General features: G+C 33.4%; 1 long non-coding RNA gene across 1 annotated transcript; it reads left to right on the forward strand.

Moving 5' to 3' along the window:
• Positions 1–2,184: 2,184 nt before the first annotated feature.
• On the forward strand, positions 2,185–24,745 carry LOC309636903. The gene is made up of 2 exons (XR_014250300.1): positions 2,185–13,311; positions 13,656–24,745. It is a non-coding gene; the product is annotated as an uncharacterized lncRNA (long non-coding RNA).
• Positions 24,746–24,769: the final 24 nt, after the last annotated feature.

Consider the following 24,769-nt stretch of genomic DNA (forward strand, 5'->3'; position numbering starts at 1 on the left):
CACCACAATAAAAATATACATAGTAAAAATAGTCCTATAAATATTTCTATAATTATCTGTAATTTAAAATCTTGTCACAATAAAAACTCAGAGCTTCATTGTCAAGTTCTGCCTAATATTTAAGGAATAAATAATGTCAATGATACTGATTTACAGATTCTTCCAGAAAAGAGAGCAACAACATATATTCTCCCATCATTTATAAGCTAACATAACCTTGATTCTAAAACCCAACAAAGACTATAAAACACACACAAAAATTCACTCTAATGTCACTCATAAAATTAAGTAAAAAATCCTAACTCAAATATACAGAGTAAGTATGACAAATATATAAAATAAAATGCATCAAGACCAAGTTAGAGTTATCACAGGTACACAAGTGTTTATTTAAATAGGGAAGCAATACATAGAATTCACCACATAAACAGAATAAAGAATATAAAATCATGTGAACATACACAATACATGGGAAACAATCTTATAGCAACTAGGAATAGAATAGAACTTTCTTATTCTGGTAAAGAATACCTAAATAATACTTCCGTCACTAACCATAGATGATATGGTTGTGTAAGCAAAGCTGAATGTAAAAGATAGAAATAGAAATATCTTTTATAACATAAGAAAATATCTTCATTAATCAGGACAAGGAAATACAGTCCATAAAGAAAAGTTTGATAAATTTGATTAAAAATCAAGAATTATCTCTCCAAATAACACCATTAGAATCACTCAAATACATGCAGGAAGGTATTTGCAACATATTTGCTAATAAAGAAATCATACAATAATATATAAATTGATATGCATAAATTACTTGTACATCAGTTAGGGAGACAATGGAAAACCCAATAGAAAACTGGGCAATAGACTTAAACAGGTACTTACGAAAAGCAGAACTATAAATGTTCAATAAATATAGGCCAAAACTTCTCATAAAATTCATAGTTACAGTGATATACCACCTATTAAAATAGATAAAAACAAATGACAATGCCAAATGTAGATTATGATATATAACAACAAGTACTCTCATCCATGGATCCATAGCTGATGGGTGGGTAACTATCCTAACTATTTTGGAAGATAGTTTGATATTGTCTAGTAAAATTGAAGATACACTTAATCCTGTATTGTTTCAATCCTACTACATTTACCCTACAAAACTGAACATAATTTTGTACCATCATACATAAACAAAAATAACCAAACCATATTATTTATAATAGCTCCTTATTAGAAATGATCTAAAAACTCAAGAATAATATAATTAATTAATAAATAGTGGTATATTAATCCAGAGACATACAATACAGTATAAAAATGAGTAATTACTACTACAAGGAACCGAGTGGATAAATCTTGAAAACAAAGGATGAAGAAAAGAATACAAGCAAAAGAAAATTCCTAATGTTTGATATAATTTACATAAACTTTAAAAATAGGTAAGACTAATTGGATGAAGGTGGTCAAAATGTATATACTTTCAGTTATAAGATCAATGAGTACAATATGATGTACAATGTACAATGTATAATATGAGTAATATAACCAACACTGCTGTATGTTGTACGTGAAGGTTGTTAAGTAAATCCTTCCCATCAAAAGGAAAACTATTTTTTTCTTTTATTTTGTGTGTGTGTGTGTGTGTGTGTGTGTATATATATATATATATATATATATATATATATATATATATATATATATGATGGATATTCACTAAACTTGTGATAATAGTTCCATGATATATGCAAGTCAGATCACTATGCTGTACACCTTCAACTTATACAGTGCTGTATGTCAATTATCTCCCAATAAAATTAGAAGAATAATTAATTAATTAATTAAAAATAGGGAAGACTAAAGGAATGGGTTTAAGGATGAATAGTTAAGTCATAAAATTGTAGAAAACAAACAGATTAAGTAGTATAAAACTAACGATATGGAAGAAGGAGAGGGTATGTTGAGTGTTGAGATGTGCATGAAAAGAGGTTTCTGAGATGTTAGTAATGTTCTTTTTCTTGAATATGATTATACGAGTGTTCTCTTTATAACAATTTATTAAGCTGTACATTTATGTTTTTTACACTTTTCCATGCATTGTACTTCACAAAGAATAAAAAGATAGGCACACAATTACACATTCTACTTATACATATCAGTGTGTGTGTGTGTGTGTGTGTGTGTGTGTGTGTGTGTGTGTTGTGTAGTGTGTATCAAGCCATGACAGGTAGCAGATTCCAAAAATCATGAGGTAAATGTCATGGTTTTATTTTGGATACATGACTTAAAGAGATACATGACTGAATTAAATTTGAATCATAGGTAAAATATGTCCTCTTTTATCAGGTATGTCTCATTTTTCACTAGTCAGGGAATTCTGTTCACTCCTGAGTATGAAAAAGTTTTTCTCTTGATGTTCTGATTTCAACGAAAGGCAAACACTGTGTTTATAACCCCAACCCATTTAACCTCAGTCATTTCTGACTTCTTCCAGTGTCTTGCTCTTATACTGTTAACTTGCTCTTATACTGTTCCAAAGTCAGTTTGTTTGCCTGCATATTGTCTGTGTGACATCTCTGACCTGTTTTCTACTCCAATTGCCATTCTGAGTTCGAATTCTCACCACCTTGTTACCAACCTCGTACTGCTTGCCACACAGCAGGCCAATAAATCGAGAGACAAGTTGTTGGGGCAAGGAATAATGACTTTATGTGGAAGCCAGTGGACTGAGAAGATGGTGGATTAGTGTCCCAAAGAACCATCTTACCTGAGGTAGGATTCAGGATTCTTTCTAAAAGGGGAGGGGGTGTGGCTGGTTGTTGCAAACTTCTTGGTTCCAGAATCCTTTGTTCTTGCAGCTGTCCTGGTAGGTCTGGTCACAATGTTCCTATAAACCTCCAACAAAACAATTACTATTATCTGTTCTGCAACTTTTTATCTGTATGAATGGAAAAGTGTTATACCTTTAAAGGTCAGAGCCTTGAGAATGAGCTATCCTGTATATTTCAGGCTATAGGCAACATTCTTTTACAAAGGTGCAGAGCCAGCATGACTAAGCACAGGCAGCAGAGCACAAAGGTTAGAGCTAAAGGAATAGATCCAATATGGCATCAGGTTTGTTCTTCTCTGTTATAGCCTCATATCTTAATTTCTACAGTGGCCTCAGTCCCTGACTTCAAGATCTTTATACTGCCTAAGTATCCTACATGTCAATATGAATCATTTTATTAAAATTAATATTAATAGCATTCATCCATAAAAACCTTTTAAATGCCAATTTCTGAGCTAAGTATTTTATACTTCATCTTATTGAACTTTATTTAATCCTTATATCATCCCAATGATGTTGTATTTACAAGTCAGAAAAATAGTCAAAGAAATATTAAGTAAATTGCCCAAATTCACACATTTGGTTAGTGATAGAGCTGGGAATCAAACCCAAAGCTCATGCTCTAAGTAGTATGATTTATTCCTTCTATGCTTTCAAAATAAGGTAAAATAAAATAAGAAAGTTTTTATATAACGAGCATCGTCTGGTACTCACAATCCTCCATGATCTGGCTCCAGTCTATAATTTCAGCCTTGCCTCCAACTATGTCCTTTCAAATAGACTCTAGTCACAATATAAGTTATATCCTCTGTGCTTTTGTGACAACGGTCCTTTTCCCCCGTCCATCTCATCTCAAGTCTCCAGTGAAAATGCCGTCTCTCTGTTAAGGCCCTCTGCACATGTGATCACCTCTGTGAATCCTTCAATGACTTACCAGTAAGAATCATCTCTCCTTGCACTGTCCTTCCCTAGGACTCTGTAGTGCCTTTACGACATTCTTTTTTAATTTGTGCACGTGTCATTGCTTGGATTTTGGAACATGGCCTGCAAAAACCTTCCTGATGTGCCGCCTGCCTCTTTCTCTGGTTTCCTCTTCACCCTACATCTGTTCACTCTATTAGATCCCAACGTACTGATTTCTTGCTGATCCTCCAAGGCAGGTCTTTTGCCTCTGAGCCTTACATTGACCTCTTCTTTTCACTCCTCCGATTCCCATCATCCTATCCCTACCTTCCCACTCCTATGGAGAATGCAACTTCTTCAGACCTTGAAACAAACTATATTTTTCTAGGCAGCATTCCTTCTGATCCCCAAACCTAACAATGGCCCCCTCCCTTCCATATACTCCTATGGCCCTTCGTATAATTCCTTCACAGATTTTTATCACAACTTGTATAAAGTACACTAATCTGTGGAATTGTTTTTTTATTTTCTTTCTTCCTCACTATACAATAGCGGCATAAGAATAGGGACCACATCTTTTCCCCTCCTTTTTCTAATTCAGTCCTTAGTGCCCAGACCATGTCAGGCCCATAGTAATTACTCAGTAATATTTCTGGAATGGTCAGTAATATTTCTTCAATGGACATGTGCAATGATGTCTTCAGTAGCACCCTGAAATGTAGGGGCTCATAAATAGATTTTCATAATGAGAAGAGCACACTGTCTAAAAATTCAGGTAAGGTTTAAGCAGAACAGAATTGTTCCTTTATAGGTTTAAAACTGATCTATCTTAGTTCCTTTCTAAGTAATGAAAAATATGCAGGCCTATCTAAATGGGATAGGACTATCTATCTGAATGCTGTTACATAGAGGGCAATCTCCATGCATCAGGTTTTATTTATCCTGTCTGAGATATGGCTCCTCTGGTAAGGAAACATAAAGCTTATGCATCATTCTATTTCTCTTTTTATCCAATTTTCCTCCATTCTGTTTTTATCTACATTTCATATATTTGCTAATATCTGCCTGCTTCTCTTTTCACTGTCACTTACTCAGCAATATAATCTTTATTGCATTGTAATAATTTTAATACCTTCCATATGTAACTTGCAGGACCTGCTCATAAATTACAGGATTTGTGCCCCTGACATATTTGTATTAATACCATTTTTTCTATCCTGGTTTCTCTACCTGTCTTTTCCTTTATGTGCCCCTCTATCTTATCTGCCAGCTGGTGTTTTACTAATGTTTTTCAGTCTTTTCTGCCTTTCAGAATAATCGAGATATCTCCTCTTTCCTCGTAAATTTTCCAGCAGTGGGTTTCTAATAGTTGAAACTCAGTCACAGGCATTTTAACTTGAGGCCTTAGAGTGAAACTAGGCAATAGAACCATATACTCTTAAAATGGTCTTGGATACAGCCTCAGATACACTGGAGATTCTTGGGCGGGGCTTTCTTTTGTTGTTCCAACTTCAGTGGTGTTTTTTGTTTTTTAAAAATATTCTTTATTAGCTATTCATATGACATCTTTTTTTCTAAAACTACCCTTAAACAGTGTTTAACTGGAGTCTGTTCCCTTTTGCTCCATTTTTCCTTTTGACCCATTTCTCTCTCTCTCTCTTTTTTTTTTTTCTTAAAGAAATATGTTTTCTGCATTGGCATAGAGTGATACAAATAGCACTCTATTAGTTTCAGAAAACGCATGACTTTTACAATTTCAAGAAAAAAAATTAGAACAATTCTAATAAACCCTGTCCCCTCTAGGACTAACGAAGTCTAATATTTCAAGAAAATGATAAGGAAATAAATACATTTTCATCTCTTAGGAAAAGCATCAATAATTACAATTTATGACCAGATTCTAGGTATGGAACATAACTGCATTGTAGGGAAACTGAGATAAAATATGGTTCAAATGTAAGCAAATGAGAATTGAACGAAGCCTCTGACATAATAAATCTAATAACCAAGAAATGCCAAAAAGACCCAAAGTTTACCATTCATGTGGAACTAGGCTCAAATAAGGATCCTCGAAAAGTCACAGTTGTATTGTGGGTGTCAAGAAAGTTGGTCATCGTGCCTTTAAAATTGGGAAAAGGTTGATCTGCATTGAGCAAATAGAAATCACTGAGAGCTCTGGAAGAAAAGATAAATTTGGCAAAGTCAAAAAGCATTCTAAAGGTTCCTTCTCACCTTTATTCTCCTGCTACCCCCTTCCATTTCATCCTTACTTTCTTCTCCTCTCCTCTACCTCCTCTTCCTATTCACTCTCTGTCTCTGTCTCTTTCTGTTTCTCATTGGTTAGAGTGTTACCAAGCTCCATCGAATTTTAATTTCTGGGAAACTTACTTTTCAAAGCCATCTACCCTGAAGTATAAGCTGAGAACTAAACCCAAAGGAATTTTCATACCAATGCAGTTGATTTCCCTTGGAATAAGAGGCAATGTTATGTTAAGTTTAAAAATAGCTGTCAGTCGAATGTTGCTTTTATAATTTATTGAAATGGTTTAGTATTCTAGTGTCACAGGTTTCTCTGTCCGTCCCTTGTTGATTATTGCATTGTCAATTGAAAATGAAGCCAGCTGTGGCAATTAGCCTCATTTACTCTATGGGTGATATCTCAATTGATAAGCTGGTATCATATTCTACTTCATACTTACTGGAATAAAATCCTTTTCAGCAATCAATATGTGACTTTTTACAAGTATATTCTGTCATTATTATTAAATTGTCACAGATAATTAGTTAATATTTTTCTGAAAATACATCTTTGCTTTTTCCAATCTCTCATGCAAGAAAGAAGTGAAATAATAATTGCAGACATATAATTTTATAAAGTAATCTACAAGTAAGACTTATTTCAGCTAAAATTTTTGTAGTTATGCCTCCCCTGATAATTTCATTGTATTTTATAAATTTCAAAAATATATTTTTTCAAAAGTACCTATTTTTTTAAAAACAGTAATACCAAAATTCATACTGTATATAACTTCTAGATCTACAAAAAAATACCTACTTTAATCTCATGTACTCAGTAGTTGCAGTGTATAAAGTATTTACTCATTATACTTAGTCTTCATAGGGGCTAATATGGTAGCTTGGTTGCAAATGGACAGCTCTAGAAATAGCCAACGCCTGGAAATAAGACAGGTTTCTGTCAAAATGGAATATCCTGAAATTGCCAGCAGGCAGAAATTGTGGTAAGTGGATAGGATACTCTCAGAGTGAAGAAGGAAGGGAATATTTTAGCAGTAGGGTATAGATAAGAGTTGAGGATGCAAAACTGACATTTTTTTGATGGTGGATATCTTATAACAAAACATAGGAACTCAATGAGTGATTTATAAATTAATCAATATGCTCAGTAGAGAAAGGCTGGACCTTAGTGTAGGATGAAATTGGGTATCAAGCAAGACTCCAAGAGTAAAGGAAAATAAGATGGAAGGTAGTTTATCTGCTTTATAAATGGAATAAATTGGAGCTTAATAAGTTAGGTTGACTCTACAGCTATTATGAGGTAGAATGTGGATATTAATCCATATCTTCTAACTAAAATCACAGGTCAAAATCGATTGCATCAGTTGTCTCTACTTAACAATAACAACACCAATAATGGTTACTGAATAAAAGCAAACTCACTATTAGACATTTCATATATTCTGTATCAAATTTGTATAATGACTCCATAAGAGATACAACATTATCCCCATTTTGAAGATAAAGAAACTGAAGAGAAGAGAAGTAAATAATTAAATCTATGACCACCTGACTTCAGAGACCAAGCTCATAATCACTTATAATAAAAATCACAGGCTAGTAAGTCTCTGGACTAGAGTTTGAGTATGAAAATGCAATTTGTAGTCGTGCCTTTTAATATGTGCTGCCCTTGGCTTGGGGCAGAGTTTGCTGGCTCTTTTAATAGGGTCAAAATCACCTCTTCAGTCCCTGTATTCCCTACTACATCATCGGAAGTACTCCAAGGAGCCCACCCTCCCCCACTTCCCTTGTTCTCATCAAGTGAATTTTCTTTATAACACTTTCTTTTAAATAAAACGATCTTATTTAGGTATTTACTTATACACTGTGTGTCTCTCTCAACTAAATGTAAGCTCCAAGAGAATCATATCTGTTTATTCATCATTTATATTACCAGTGACTACCAAATGACAGGCACTCAATCACACTAATATTATTGAGCAAGTAAAAAGGAAATATAAAAGGTCATCAAACAAGATAATTTTTCACTCAATACTTTAGAAAAAAAGTTTTAAGTGATAACATTCAATGTATGGAAGTATAGGAAAATGGGTACTCATATCTTGCTGGAAATGTAGATTGGTAAAATTATTTTTGTAAAACTAAAGTGAAAGTATAAATTAGAATTATTTAAATATCCATATGCTTTAATCCAGCTTTTTTTCTAAGAATCTTCCCAGGATAATGAGATAAAAAATTATAAAGATATATAATAAATATGTATGTATTACAATAAAATTTATACTTGTGTTTTGTAGAACTTGAAATTTTAAAAGAAATGAAATGTAATAAATGACAATTGAATAGAACATAGTTGAATAAACTATATGCACAACTATGCAACCATAAAAAAAAATAGACCATCAAAAGATGCTATTCTTACTACTCCATGTTTTTATTAGCAATGTGCAGTAGAAAAAAAATAAATATTATAAATATTTATGAGTAAGAAGAGTAAAATACCAGAATAGATTTCAACTAATTATGAAATTCTAAGGTATTTTTTATATAACATATACTTATAGTGTTTGGAGGATGGTTGTGGGAGAAAAATGTAAAATTAATTACAAAATTTGTCTATATTTACCAACAGTATTTATATGACATAACAGTCAAAGGAAAAAGTGTGTAAGAGGAGAAATACTATTTTGACTAGGGACAGAGATATAGAATAGATTAGTCCTAACCGTATCAAAATTTGTACAACTAAACTAATTTAAAAGAGGTGATACTGACATAGGATAATAGGAAGTGAATACATATATTTGAAACAAATCACATTACATAAAATGATTTAATGTGGAATATGATAAAGACATTTCACATATGTGGGGAAGACAGCTATATAATAAATGGTTATTGCAAAAATAAAACATTATGTGATATCAAAAATCAATTCTAGATAGATTAAAGAGGGAAATAATAAAAATAAAAATCTTTGAAATATAGAAATATTTGAATAATTATGAATCTCTAGAGAAAACTGGCCCAAATTTAAAAACAATGAAGGAAATTATAAGAAAAACATTAACACTCATGTATGTCTAAAAAACAATGACCATTATTAATTAAAAAGATTAAAAAATGGAATATGAGAAATTTTACCAAAAATAAAATATATCCTAAAATAAAACAAACATATCCAATTCCCTGCTTATAAATTATCAAAGATAAAAAGTAAAAATATTTAATGTTGGTGTGATAAATCTAGCCTCATTGTGGGCAAGTAAGTTAGTATAACTACTTGGAAAAACAATTAGGCAGCACCTAGCAATGATCTGAGCTTTTAACACCATTACATAAACACTCGTCTAATAAAATAATTTAGAACTAGAAAACAACCTTCATATCCAAGATATGGTTTGGGAGGTAATTTATAATTAATACAAAAGGGAAACACCATAAGTATTTAACTATAGGAGAATAGTTAAGTGATGATGCAGAAGCATACTTTATCCCAACATAATTGATCCCCAAGTTATTATTTTACAGGAATAAATGTGCTTTAATATTTAAAAAAAATAAGAATAAAATAGGACAGAGTGTGACATAAAGTGTGATGAAATAAAAAACTCTATAATTGTACCAAAGTGTTCACAGTGGTTATCTATGGAATGTGAACTAAGATATATATATATTTTTTTTTCTTCTCTGTGCTTTCCATATATAATATGGGTATGACTAAATTTAATTTTTTAACCTAAAATTCTTAATATTTAGGTAACATTTCTAGCCAGCATTTATTCTTATGTTTACCCTCAAGAGCATCTTTTCATTTTGTGAGCATATTATGTGATTTTATATTAAGGGGTCTGCCACAAACATATTATAGGGAGCTCACCAACAATATCCTGATATCTAAAGGCTGGATTTTCAGTTTATGATTTTGGCACATAATTGTAGTTTATGCCATAAGGATTGGGTGCATACAATATGCTTCTCCTTCTGTTAAAATTTTTGTGTAAGTGATTATTTATCTTTTCCATTACAATCAAGGTTAAGAAACATTGGCATCCATTTCATGAATCCGTGCCAGTAGAAACTATTTCACATTTGTGTCTGACTAATGTTCTTGTCACTTAGATTTAGATAATTTTCTTAAAAAAGAAGTGAGCATTCTAGAGCCTTATTAGGAAACTACTTAATATAACACATGAATTAATACACCTAATTGTGACTGTCTTAAACAGGGCACACTTATCTTTGTTCCCTCTTTTTATTCTGATATTTTGTCTTTGTTATGTCATTTTCATTCTAGTACATTGTCACTGTAAAGAAGAAATAGAAAAGAAGCATATAGTATATCCAATGGCAATAATATGGTTATCTAATTCTATGGGTTGAAATTAACTGAATATTTGGAGTTACACCTCAGAAATACCCACCTCATCTCAAGACTTCATGGTTTCCTACAAACTAAATTATGAAAACCAAATATGGAAAAAAAGCTGTATCCCAAAGTTTAGAGTTATAGTGGGTGATGGAAAATGATATTGAAGAACCTAGAAATTAAATTTAAGTCAGTGGAAAGACTAGAAGAAATGAACAGAATATTTTTATAGAAGATATATGTAATAGCTATTTGGAAAAAGGGAGCTAGATGTTTAGATGACTGATTATCATTGAAGTAAAATATTTTTATCTAAATGTGATTAAAAGTTAGTTATTTTTGAAACTGTTTAAATATAATATCAACTCAGCTTTGGAAAATAAATGTTAAAATTATGTAAGTTATTTGTACTTTATAGTTTTAATACCCAAATGTTGAAATTTTACAAATAAAATAATAGATACAAATACTTCTAGGAATATGATGGGCTGTAAATTTCTAAGGTGACTGCTCACCTTTTCCCTACCACAAATAAAACAACTAAAATGTGCTTTAGATTGCTCACTTTTATGTCTGTAAAAATAACTTTCCAGATAAGTGGTGTCACAAGCAATAATTTCACAGACCAGAGAGGAGATATAAAATGGAATCGAATTGAAGATTTGATTAATAACAATTTGACACACAATCAAAATAGCTAGTTTCTCTTTGAGAAGAAAGGCAGGACAAAACCTTAAATATGTAGGAAAAACAATCCTCAAAGCAAACATACCCCTTCCTTATTTAGTCTGAAAAATTCATAGAACAGAGCCCATGGGAATTTATAGAGAGATTTCCAGAGGCTAAATAAAAGTTTATCAAAGACTAAGGGAAATTGGCATTAGAAGTGTCCTTCAAATAAGCTTATAGTTCTGAAACTCAATAATTTGAATTCCCTTAAGGTCAGTGAGAGATGTGAATGACAATACAGATGGTGGTATAAAAAGCAAGGCTGTTGTGCTATGTGGCTATAGTTAGATTTTAATTTAACTGGGAGATATAAAACCTAACCAAAATATATTTTACTTCATTGGAAACTTTATTGGTATTTACAATAACTATGATAAGAAAGTGAGTTTTTTTTAAAGTAATAATTCAAGATATTTAATTTCATGTTTCTTAAGAGGACAGTTATATGTGCTTAATAAGTGAGAACAATTTTGGGCAAGCCATTTACTTCTGATTATTTACTTCTGTTTCTTAGGAATTTCTCTCTATATACTTCCCTAGGGAAGTATTGTATACTAAGTCCTCCAAAAAACTAAGTTAATGAAATTCATGGTGGTATATGGTATCATATAGCAATGTTGAGAATGACTCTAGCAATATGATTTTTACTAACATGGCCAAAGGAAATGTATTATAATTCTATAATAAGCAACCTAAAGAAAACTTATGGTCATGAATTGCAGAAAATACCACAGAGAAAGGAGTTTGAAGATTGCTTAGGGAAAATCCTTCACATGAGTGCACTCAAATTTTATTTAATGGTAATTTTTTATTACAAATGAGATCATTTATTATTATGGTAATCTTTGTTGGATGGAATATTAAGATAAAATGGTTATGTCAGACAAAGAGGTAAGTTAGGATGAGAGAGTTCAAACTAACACATATATATATATATATATATATATATATATATATATATATATATATATATATATATATATATATATATATATACATGGAATGGAATGTGGTAAAGCTGACTCCTGAGGCCTTAAGTCATGGAAGTAGAGTTCAACTTCAAAGAAACACATAGTGATGAAGAGCTACCAGATGACCAGCGTGATCATTCTTTATGCATTTTTATTTTTTCAAGCATACTATAAAATTTAAGGGTTTTGAAACACACTAAGGATTAAGAAACTTTGAGACCTACTACATGAAACTAGTGGTAAAGAAGTAGAACCAGAGAAATCCAGAAAATATTGTCACGAATATAGTTAAAACTAGCAAAAACAAAAACCAGAAACAAACAAACAACAATGACATTCTCCTTTCTTGAGGAATTTCACTAAATGAAAGTACAGGTTTTAAGAGTAACGATGTGTAGATGTGTGATTTGGTGACTGGTCTCAGAATGAAAATAAAAGGTCTAACATGGAGAAAAAAAAAAAAAGGTGTGCTATAGTCAAAACCATGTAAGTGGGAAGAAAGAAAGAAAGAAACCATTAAAAGCTACACATATGCACACACACACTCACACTCATAAGATCAAGAATGATAGCATCGAAGTAAGTAGAACTTGTTTCAAACCAGACCTGAATTAAATTGGCTTATATTAATTAACTTTATCAATAAGCTTTGTAGTAGAGTATCTGTTCTGAATTTCAAATATTGTCTGGAGAGCTGAGGGAGAATTGTATGCCAACTCTGCAGTATTCCATGATAAGTGTAAAATTAAATAACCTGCTGGGATTTTGATTGAGATTGCACTAAATCTATGGAACAAGTTATTTTATGAATATTGACAAACCGATACTAAAGTTTATATGGAAAGTCAAAAGACCGAGAATAGCCAACACAATATTGAAGATGAACAAAGTTGGAGTTGACACTACTGAACTTCAAGACTTACTATAAAACTACTGTAATCAAAACAATGTGGTGTAGGTGAAAGAATAGGCAGATCAATGGAACAGAATAAAGAATCCAAAAATAGACCACGATGAATATAGTCAACTGATCTTTGAAATAGAAGCACAGGCAAGACAATGGAGCTAAGCTAGTACTTTAAAAAAATGGTGCTGGAAAACTGAACGTTCCTATGCCAAAAAAAAAAAAGAATCTACACACAGACCTTACACCTTTTAAGGAAATTAACTCATAATGGATTGGAGATCTAAATGTAAAATACAAAATTCCTAGAAGGTCACATAGGATAAAACCTAGGTGACCTTGGGTTTGATGATGACTTTTTTTTTTTTTTTTAAGTTTTCAGTTCTTTTTTTTTTTTAATTAATAGCTACTTTATTTATTTATTTATTTAGTTGTGTTGGGTCTTTGTTTCGTGCGAGGGCTTTCTCTAGTTGTGGCAAGTGGGGGCCACTCCTCATCGCGGTGCGCGGGCCTCTCACTGCTGCGGCCTCTCTTGTTGCGGAGCACAGGCTCCAGACGCGCAGGCTCAGCAGTTGTGGCTCACAGGCCCAGTTGCTCCGTGGCATGTGAGATCTTCCCAGAACAGGGCACGAACCCGTGTCCCCTGCATTAGCAGGCAGATTCTCAACCACTGCGCCACCAGGGAAGCCCTGATGATGACTTTTTAGATAAAGCATCAAAGACACAATCCATGAAGAAAAAAATTGATAAGCTTAACTTCATTAAAATTTAAAACTTCTGTTCTGCAAAAGACAATGTCAAGGGAATGACAACACAAGCCACAGAGTTGGAGAAAATATTTGCAAAAGACACATCTGATAAAGGAGTGTTATCCAAAATATGCTAACAACTCCTAAAACTCAAAAAAAAAAAAAGATTTTAAAAATGAGCCCAAGACCTTAAAGGATATCTCACCAAGAAGATATACAGGTGGCAAATAGGCATTTGAAAAAATGCTCCACAAAATATGTCATAAGAAAAATGCAAATTAAAACAACAAAAATACCACCACACAGTTATCAGAATGGTGAAAACCTGGAACTCTGATGACACCAAATGCTGGTGAGAATGGGAGCAACACAAACACACAAAACAGAAAGAAAATAAATGAAATGAAATGAAATGAGTATAAGCCAATGGGAGGCATTAGGGACATTCACAAACTCACACATCACATGGATGTTTATAGCAGATTTATTCATAGCTGTCAAAACTTGGAAGCAACAAAGATGTTCTTTAGTAGGTGAATGAGTAAATAAACTGGTACATCCAGACAATGGACTTTTATTCAGCACTAAAAATAAATGAACTATCAAGGCATGGAAAAGCATGAAGGAAACTTAAACGCATATTGCTAAGTGAAATAATTAAATTTGACAAGGCTACATAGTGTATGATTCCAACTATATGACATTCTGAAAAAGGCAAAACTATGGAAACAGTAAAAATATCAGTAATTGCCAGTGGATGAGGAGTGAGAAAGATGAATAGCGCAGCACAGAAGGTTTTTAGGGCAGTGAAAATACCCTGTATGATATTAAAATGATAGATACATGCCATTATACATTGTCCAAACCCATAGAGTATACAACAAGAGTGAACTGTGAAGTAAACTGTGGACGTTGTGTGTGTAAAATGTGTTGGTGTAGACTCACCAATTGTAAAAAAAAAAATGTACCTATGATGGGAGATGTTTATAATGGGGAAGATTATGCATGTGTGTGGGGCAAGGGTATGTGGGAAATCTCTGTACCTTTCTCTTAATCTTTTTGAACTTAAAATTTCTCTAAAACAATAAAGTCTTAAAATGTTATTATTAATTGTCACTTGCCATGAATATCTCCTATTCTATAACTGGTATTTTTCTATTTCTTTATCTTGTTGAGGTCTGCCCATACTGGAGATTCAAAAACAAGAATTCTAAAACCAGGTAAAAAAACTTTGATTAGGGGTTGAATTGTGTTTTTCCAAAACTCATTATGTTGAAGTCCTAACCCCCAGTGCCTCACAATATGATGTTTTTTGGAAGTAGGGTTATTGCAGGTGTATTTAGTTAACATGAAGTCATACTGGAGTAGCATGGATCCCTAATCCAACATGACAAGTGTAAAAGAGGGAAATTTGGAAACAAACTCATGCACAGGGAGAATGGTCTTTAAAGATGAAGGCAGAGATCTACAAGCCAAAGAATGACAAAAATTGACAGCAGACCACCAGAAACAGTGAGAGAGGAATGGAACAGATTTTCCCTCACAGCCCACAGAAGTAACCAACCCTGCTAATGAATTGATCTTGGGCTTCTGGCCTCCAGAACTGTGAGACAAGAAATTTCTGTTATTAAAACCACCCAGTTTGTGGTATTTTGTTATGGCAACCTCAGGAAACTAATATACAGGCATAGCTCATTTTATTGTGCTTTGCAGATGCTGTAATTTTTACAAATTGAAGGTTTGGAGCAACCCTGAGTCAAGCAAGGCTATCGAAGTCATCTTTTCCAACAGCATTTGCTCACTTCATATGTATCACATTTTGTAATTCTCACAATATTTCAGATTTTTTTCATTATTATTATTCTATTATGGTGATCTGTGATAGGTGATCTATGATGTTACTCTTGTAATTGGGGGCACCCCAAACCACACCCATACAAGAGGCGAACTTAATCGATAAATGTGTATGTTCTTACTGCTCCACTGATCGGCTGTTCTCCCATCTCTCTCCCTCTCCTTGGACCTCTATTCCTTGAAACACAACCGTATTGAAATTAAGCCAATTAAAATCCCTCAATTACCTCTAAACATTCAGGTGAAAGGAAGAGTGCAAAGTCTCTCACTTTAAATCAAAATCTAGAAATGATTAAACTTAGTAAGTTAAGTGTGTTGAAAGCTGGAATAGCTCAAAAGCTAGGTCTCTTGTGCCAAACAGTTAGCCAACTTGTGAATGCCAAGGAAAAGTTCTTGAAGGAAATTAAAAGTGCTACTCCAGTGAACAGAAAAATGATAAGAAAGCAAAACAGCCTTACTGCTGATATGGAGAAGGTTTTAGTGGATGGGAGAGAAGATCAAACCAGCCACAACATTCCCTTAAGCCAAAACCTCATCCAGAAGAAGGCCCTAACTCTCTTCAATTCTGTGAAGGGTGAGAGGTGAGGAAGCTGCAGAAGAACTCGGAAGCTAGCAGAGGTTGGTTCACAAGATTTAAGGAAAGAAGCCACTTCCGTAACATAAAAGTGAGAGGTGAAGCAGCAAGTGCTGATGTAGAAGCTGCAGCAAGTTATCCAGCATATCTAGCTAAAATAATTAATGCAGGTGGCTACACTAAACAACAGACTCAATGTAGACAAATCAGCCTTATATGGGAAGAAGATGCCATCTAGGACTTTCATAGCTAGAGAGGAGAAGTCAGTGCCTGGCTTCAAAGCTTCAAAGGACAGGCTGACTCTTGTTAGGGGCTAATGTAGCTAGTTACTTCAAGTTGAAGCCAATGCTCATTTACCATTCTGGAAATTCTAGGGCACTTAAGAGTGATGCTAAATCTACTCTGCCTGTGCTCTATCAATGGAACGACAAAGCCTGGATGACAGTACGTCTATTTACAACATGGATTACTGAATATTTTAAGCCCACTGCTGAGACTTATCCTCAGAAATAAAGGTTCCTTTCAAACTATTGACAATGCACCTGGTCACCCAACAGAGAAGTAGACTGTCCTTTGACAGCCTTTATCCAGTTATCCAAATATTTTAAATGTATATATTTTTTTACTTTACAATTTCCATCTTCTCCCATTACTTCTTGAGAAACAATAATTTGAATACAGTAGCTGGAAGTGAACTTAGAAGTCATCTTGTCCAAGTCATACGTTTTCCAAATGAAGAAACTGGTATGCAGAGATACTAAAAGACTTGTTTATCCTAATGAAAGCAATTTCAAATAAGGAAATAAATTAAGTATAAATATATTCAACACAATAATAATAGTAGCAAAAATTTGGAAAATACCAAAAATATTCTATAACATGGAATAATAGATAACCATTTAAAGTGAATGAGTAATCAATTATGTATTTATCATTCATTTTTAATCAGTTATTTCTTATATTTATTTATTTATATTTTATATTATATCGTCAAAATTTTATTTAAAAAAGGAAGAGGAGGAGTGACCGGAGCTCACACTCATTCTGTCATGTTATGATACAACAAAGCAAGCTAGGCAGAGATCCCTCACCAGAACCCAACTGTGCTGGCACACTGATCTCAGCCTTTAAGCCTTAAGAACTGTGAGAAAATACATTTCTGTTGTTTAAGCCACACATTCTACGGTAATTTTTTATGGCAAACTGAGGGGGAAACTTTTAAAGAACCTAGAAGTAACAGTGACTATAATAACATAGATGTAAAACTTATACACTAGTGGAAAAGAGCAGTATAAACTAATAAATAAAATGACAATGGTAGAAAACAAAATTACATCTACAATGTGTTTATAATTGTGTGCTGTATTAGTTTTGTAGACTGTTGTATCAAATTACTACAAACTGATAGCTTAAAACAACATAAATTTACATTCTTGTAGTTCTGGAGGCCAGGAGTCCAAAATTAGTTTCACTGGGTCAGAATCAAGATGTCAGCAGGGCCACACTCCCTCCAGAAGCTCTGAGGTTGCATTTGCCCCTTGCCCCTCACAGCTTCTGGTGGTCATCAGCATCCCTTATCTTGCGGCCACATCACTCGCTTCTCTGTCCCCATCATCATATCATATCAGCTCCTCCCCTGTGTGCCTACTCCCCCCCCTTCCTCTTCATATAAGAGAGTACACACATGATTGCATTTAAGGTCCATGTGGATAACTGAGGGTCATTTCCTCAAGATTCTTAATTTAAACAAATCTACATATCTACAAGTTCCTCTTTTTTATATTTTGCCAGGTAAGGTAACATTCACAAGTTCTAAGGATCAGGACATGGTTATATTTGGGGAGGGGAGGCTTTTTTTGTAGCCTACCACAAGTGATTTGTATGTGTGTATGTGTTTGTGTGTGTTTTAAAATACTCCTAGGAACTACTACATGTTTATATTGTTATGAATGGCTGTAGATATTTGGGGGGATTTTTATTTTATTTTATTTTTATTTTATTATTTCTCTAATTTTCAAATAGCTGTCACTTTTTAAATTAAAATAATAATAAACATTTTCACTTTCAAGCGTATTCTTTACTTTCATGATCCAAGTCTACTGGCTAACAGAACTAGACATGGAATCCAGATAAAGTCATGTAATCTTTCTATTACAATGGCTTAACTCATATGAAAAAAGTTACCAAAAAAATCACATAAATATATTTATTTTGGACTCTGAATATTACCTTTAAGATAGCTTAACTGATAAAAGAGTATTGAAACATTTATTCTTTTAGACTATACTGGAAAACATAAACTTCTTACTGAATCCTACATATCATTAGAAAAGAGAACTAAAAAAAAGACCAGGAAATAAGAGTAGACAAATGTAAATACTGTCATTTAAGAATAAACAGAAATTGCTGTTTTGTTTTTTCTTTCTTTGGTCTTAACTTTAAAATCCAAATATATAAAGTTTTATATATAAATGTCAAATAAAAATCTTTTTACTTTTGGAACTATGTTCGCACCAGAGCTTTCTTCAATGACCTTCACCAGAAAAACACTTAAAATTGTACCTAAAACAACATGCAGGTGAAAAATATCTAATTTTATTGCTTCAGTAACTCCAAAAATGGAGAATGGAATTTCACCAAATTTTCAGTGAAAATCCTCATTTAGGAATGAAGAGGAAAATGATGATGAATTTCAAGCCAACACATTTTGAAGGCTATAAGTGGCTGCAAATAGGATTTATCAAGAAATGTCTCCTCAGCTCCAGCAACAGAGCAATGGCATAAAGCTGTAATAAGCACAATTTATTTTTTTTAAACAAAAATGGAAAAAACCTGTAAGTTATTTTGTCAATCACACCATTACTGGAGTCATCCCCAAGATATATAATCCTTTGAATATAAGTGATTTTCTCCAGTTTTAATAATATAGCTTTCACTAAGCTTTGTTAAAAACAAACCCCCCAAACTCACTTTTAATTAATAGAACCAGTGATCGTTTAACATTAACACATTGGTATAAGTAACAATTTGCCATACCTTTAATCCTTATCTGTAATGTATATGTTTTTTGTTACCTGTCTGAAATAACAGCATAGAGAATGCAAGAGGTTGGACATTGGAGCCTTAAACATTATATATTGATATTTATGCGTTATTTTGTGTTTTTACCTTTATATAAGTCTCACTATTTTTTTCTTATCTGGTATCATCACCATCATTATGATCATCACTGCTGAAGTACTTAAATTATGCTTTTTATACTTGCAAAGTACTTTAATAATTGTTTCTATTTGGTATCGAAGAACACTAACATTAACGTCCCAGGACTCTAGTTGTGTATGTCAAAGGGAAACCAGTGAAAACAGCTAGTTAATTAAATTCACATCAAACAAACAGCAAACTTGTTTCAAGTGTCAAAGAAAAATTGCACCAGATGAAGTTAAACAGGAGAAGACTTTTTTCAAGACCATTACAATAGGCTTCAAGACTATTGCAACAGGGGCAAGAGATTGAACTCAATTCCTCTGAAACAAAATGCAGGAGGATTTTAAATGCTGGGGTGAGCTAGTGGAAAAATACTGGAGCACTTTAAAGGGAAGGCTGGTGAATGTGATGATTCAGTCTGTGTTTGCTAATTGGTGCTTGTTATGGAAGTTACTTCCTAATCTTCTACAGGAACTAGAAGACAGGGGCCCTATCTTTCTTGAGGATTATATTGCAAAGAGGGGATGGCTCCAAGTTCCTTGAGAAAGACATGCCTGGGTTGTAGAAGATTTACACCTTAAAGAGATACAGAAAGAATTTACAATTTCAAGTTTTCTAAAGTAAATGATCTAAGGAAAGGAAGCCCAGGGCCTCTAGCCAGGAAAATACCTGTTTAAAGTTTATTCAAGCTCAGGGGCATGTTAAGGCCATCTTGGTAACAAGTAAAAATTATATTTGGTTGTTAGTAAGAATGGTCAGTCTGTCTTCCAAAAAGTATGTAGTATTTGATACTATTATGTCTATTTTATTTTGCCAAAACAGTTTTCTGAGTGTGTATATAGATGTGTCTCTTAATTAGATTAATTAAGGTGCCCAAATCATTGTCTTAACGTGTCATGTAAAACTGAGTGTGTGCTAATAGACAAAGACAACCTAAATATGTCCCAGTTCTGTCTCATTTTTATTTTTTAATTTTTTTAATTTTTATTTTTTTATTGAAGTATAGTTAATTTACAACGTTTCAGGTGTATAGCACAGTGATTCAGTTATATATATCTATATCCCTATTTGGATCCTTTTCCATTACAGGTTATTACAAGATATTGAATATAGTTCCCTGTGCTGAATACAGTAGGTCCTTGTTGTTTATCTATTTTTTATATAGTAGTCTGTATCTGTTAAATCCAAATTCCAAATTTATCTCTCCCCCCTTCCCCTTTGTTAACCATAAGTTTGCTTTCTATGTCATGAGTCTATTTCTGTTTTGTAAATAAATTCAATTGTATCATTTTTTTAGATTCCACATCTAAAAAATGTGGAATGATATCATATGTTATTTGTCTGTTTGACTTCACTTATTATGAAGTAAATGACATAAATGATGTAAATGTAAATGATGTAAATGATGTCGTATGATATTTGTTTGACTTCACTCATTATGGTAATCTCTGGGTCCATTCATGTTGCTTCAAATGGCATTATGTCATTCATTTTTATGGCTGAGTAATATTCCATTGTATATCTATACCACATCTTTCTTCATTCATCTGTCAATGAACATTTAGGTTGTTTCCATGTCTTGGCTATTGTATACAGTGCTGCTATGAATATTGGGGTGCATGTATCTTTCTGAGTTAGACTTTTCTCCAGATATATGCCCAGGAGCGGGACTGCAGGATCATATGGTAACCTTACTTTTAGTTTTTTAAGGAACCTCCATACTATTCTCCATAGTGGCTGTACCAATTTACATTCCCACAAAGAGTATAGGAGCATTCCCTTTCTCTACATCCTCTCCAGCGTTTATTATTTGTAGATTTTTTGATGATGGCCATTCTGACCTGTGTGAGGTGATACCTCATTGATTGGTTTTGATTTGCATTTCTCTAATGATTAGTGATACTGGGCATCTTTTCATGTGCCTGTTGGCCATCTGTATGTTTTTTTTGAGGAAATGTCTATTTATGTCTTCTGCCCATTTTTTGATTGGTTGGTTTGGCTTTGTTTGTTTGTTTTTTGACATTATGCTCTATGAGCTGTTTGTATATTTTGGAAATTTATCCCTTGTCAGTCGCATCATTTGCAAATATTTTCTCCCATTCCATAGGTTGTCTTTTCATTTTATTTTCCTTTGCTGTGCAAAAGCTTTTAAGTTTCATTAGGTCCCATTTGTTTTTTGGTTTTGTTTCCATTACTCTAGGAGATCCAAGAAAAATATTGCTGCAGTTTATGTTAAAGTGTGTCCTGCCTATGTTTTAGTCTAGATTTATAGTATCCTGTCTCACGTTTAGGTCTTTAATCCATTTTGAGTTTATTTTTGTGTATGGTGTTAGAGACTGTTCTAATTTCATTCTTTTACATGTAGCTGTGCAGTTTTCCCAGCACCACTTATTGAAGAGACTATCTTTTCTCCATTGTATATTCTTGACTCCTTTGTTGTAGATTAATTGCCCATAGGTGTGTGGATTTATTTCTGGGCTTTCTGTCCTGTTTCATTGACCTATGTGTCTCTTTTTGTGTCGGCACCATATTGTTTTGGCGTCGGCACCATATTGTAGCTTTGTAGTATTGTCTGAAGTCAGGGAATCTGATTCCTCCAGTTCCATTCTTCTTTCTCAGGATTGTTTAGGCTCTTCCTCATTTTTAAAGATTGATTACAACTAATCATTCCATCTTATCAGTGTATAGGATAAGATCAAATTAAAACTTATGACGAAAATTATGGTCAAAATAACACCTTACATTTTTAATGTGATTGTTTTGCATACAATGTGAGCTAAATCCTTATGGGATTTTTGGTTTTTTTAATATTCACATGGGAAATTACATGGCGAAAGTTTGTATAGTCAGTATCTGACAACTATGACGTAAAGATAAGACTTCCAAAATGGTATTTACCTAAGGCGTGCGTTTATTTGCAGGTGTGTGTGTATGTGTTTGTACATGTGTGTGTTTTAAATAGCAGCCACTCATTTTCACCGTTTTTGAAAAAACTTTGGGCCTTAGAGCTAGATGGACCTGGGTTTGAGTCACAACTCTGCCAACCACTAGCTATGACATAGGGGCAAATTAGCTAATCTGTCTGAGACTCATTCTCCTTATCATTAAAATGATGTTGATGATTATGGCACATTTTATTTTCTAAAGGGGGCTACAGCTGTATCTCCTCTCCTACATGCTTTTTGTGATGTAAACTTGCCACACTCCCATTGAGAAGTAGAGTCCTTTTCCACCCTCTTGAAAATGGGTAAGACTTTTAAAAAAATTTTTATTGGAGGGTAGTTGATTTACCATGTTGTGTTAGTTTCTGCTGTACAGTGAAGTGAATCAGTTATACATATATCCCCTTTTTTTTAGATTCTTTTCTCATATAGGTCATTACAGAGTACTGAATAAAGTTCCCTGTGCTATATGCTAGGTCCTTATTAGTTATCTATTGTATATATAGTAGTGGGTAAGACTTGTAATTGCTCCTACAAAGAGCCAACTCTGGCTGGAACCTTCAGTTAGCCTGGTAGCTTCCGCTTCTTAGCTCTTGGAATCTGGTCACTATGTAAGGAGTATGACTACTTTGGAACCATCTTGCTCTGAGAAAACAAAGCCACTTACACAGGATGAGATACTGCATGGAGAGAAAGAGTGGCCAAGGAAGATTGACATGTCAGTTGTAAGAATGAAAACAACATTCAACTAAGACCAGTTGAGCCTTCAGATGGTCTCAGCCCCTGTTGTTTTCACATTGCATTCCCATGTAAAATCCAAAGAGAGATCTATCCAGCTGAGACCAGTCAACCCACAAAAGTTTGAAAACTAATACTAAACTATTGTTTTCAGCCACCAAGTTTTGGGTAATTTGTTATGCAGCAAGAGATCATTGTAACAGTGTCTAATGGTTCATTTGTGTCTATTAAAAATAATGTATGTAAACAACTTTATATATAGGATATTATTATTGGTGCTAGGTACACTTTATAATCTCAAATGGCCATCTTTACTGACTCAAAAATAATACTAGTATTTTTTTCTCAAAGTTTTAATTTTCTTGTCATTAACTATAATTTTTCATCCTTCTCTATGACTTTTCAATATCTTTTACTGCAATTGATTAAAATTATTCAAAGTAAACATTTTGAAGTGTTCTAACCAGTAAAAAAATGAAGTTAAATTACATAGAACATGCATTCGTTTGCTAAGGATGTCATAAAAAAGTACATCGACTGGCTTAAACAACAGAAATTTATTTTCTCATAATTCTGGAGGCTAGAAATCAGAGAACTAGGTGTTGCAGGATTGATTTCTTCTGAGGCTTCTGCCCTTGGATTTGTAGATGGCCATCTTCTCCCTGTGTCTTGATATGGTCTTTCCTCTGTGTGTGCTTGTGCCCTAATATCTTCTGATAAGTACACCAGACATGTTAGATCAGTCATATTGAATGTGACCTCAGTTTACCTTAAATATTTCTTTAAAGGTCCTATTACAAAATAAAGTCACATGTTGAGGTATTGGGTGTTAGGACTTCAGTAAATGAATTTTGAGGGAACACAATTCAGCCCATAAGATAATATAACTTGAAGATGATCATTTTTACTGAATTGAAAGTAATACTATTATTTTTAAACAATTAAGTACAACAATAACAGTGCAGTTAAATTAAACAGAACAAGTAAAAGTTGTTGAAACTAACTGTTGTTTGGAGTAGCTAGGAAAGACATGACAGACTTTCAATAGGGCAATCATTTATTATTGTTAGCCACTTTAGCTGGAACTGATTCTCTCTCTAAATTCTCTGCCAAGTATATATTCCTGAAAAAACCCCCAAATTTCTCAACCTACATACTAATGTTGAATTGTGGTGACATTTAGCATGCATAACCCTATCTTAATAACTGTTGTAGAAGTTTTCAAATCGGCTGCAATGCTTTGTAGCTACTTTCACTAAGAAATAGAGTTTTGTTTTCCTTTTTTTCCCCTCATTCCTTACACCTGACTGGTCTGTGACTTCCTCTGAGCTTACGTGATGTCACTTCCAACACATTTTATATTTTATGTCTTGCAGCTTCTGCTCTTGATGTTCATGCTCCCGTGAGCCCACATGCCAAATAAAATAAACCTGGTATTCCCTGCTGTTTGATGTCAGAGAAGCCATGTGTAGGAGAGAAAAGCTATCCCAGATGAGTGCATCCTAGACAAACGAGCCCCCATCTGACCCGGCAGCTGACCCCAGACACATGAGTGAGCCTATCTAAGAAACTAGCAGAACAACCCAGTTGAGGCCAGCCAGACTTCCTAACTACAAAATCATAACCTAAATGATGATTGTTGTTGTTAAGCCACTAAATATTGGACTAGTATGTTTTGGAACAAAAGTATATAATTAATTAAAAATTGAGAATATATTTATGAGATGTTTGACAGCTCAT

The sequence above is a fragment of the Balaenoptera physalus genome, assembly GCF_965194825.1.
Source record: "Balaenoptera physalus genome assembly, chromosome: 10".
NCBI lineage: Eukaryota > Metazoa > Chordata > Mammalia > Artiodactyla > Balaenopteridae > Balaenoptera > Balaenoptera physalus.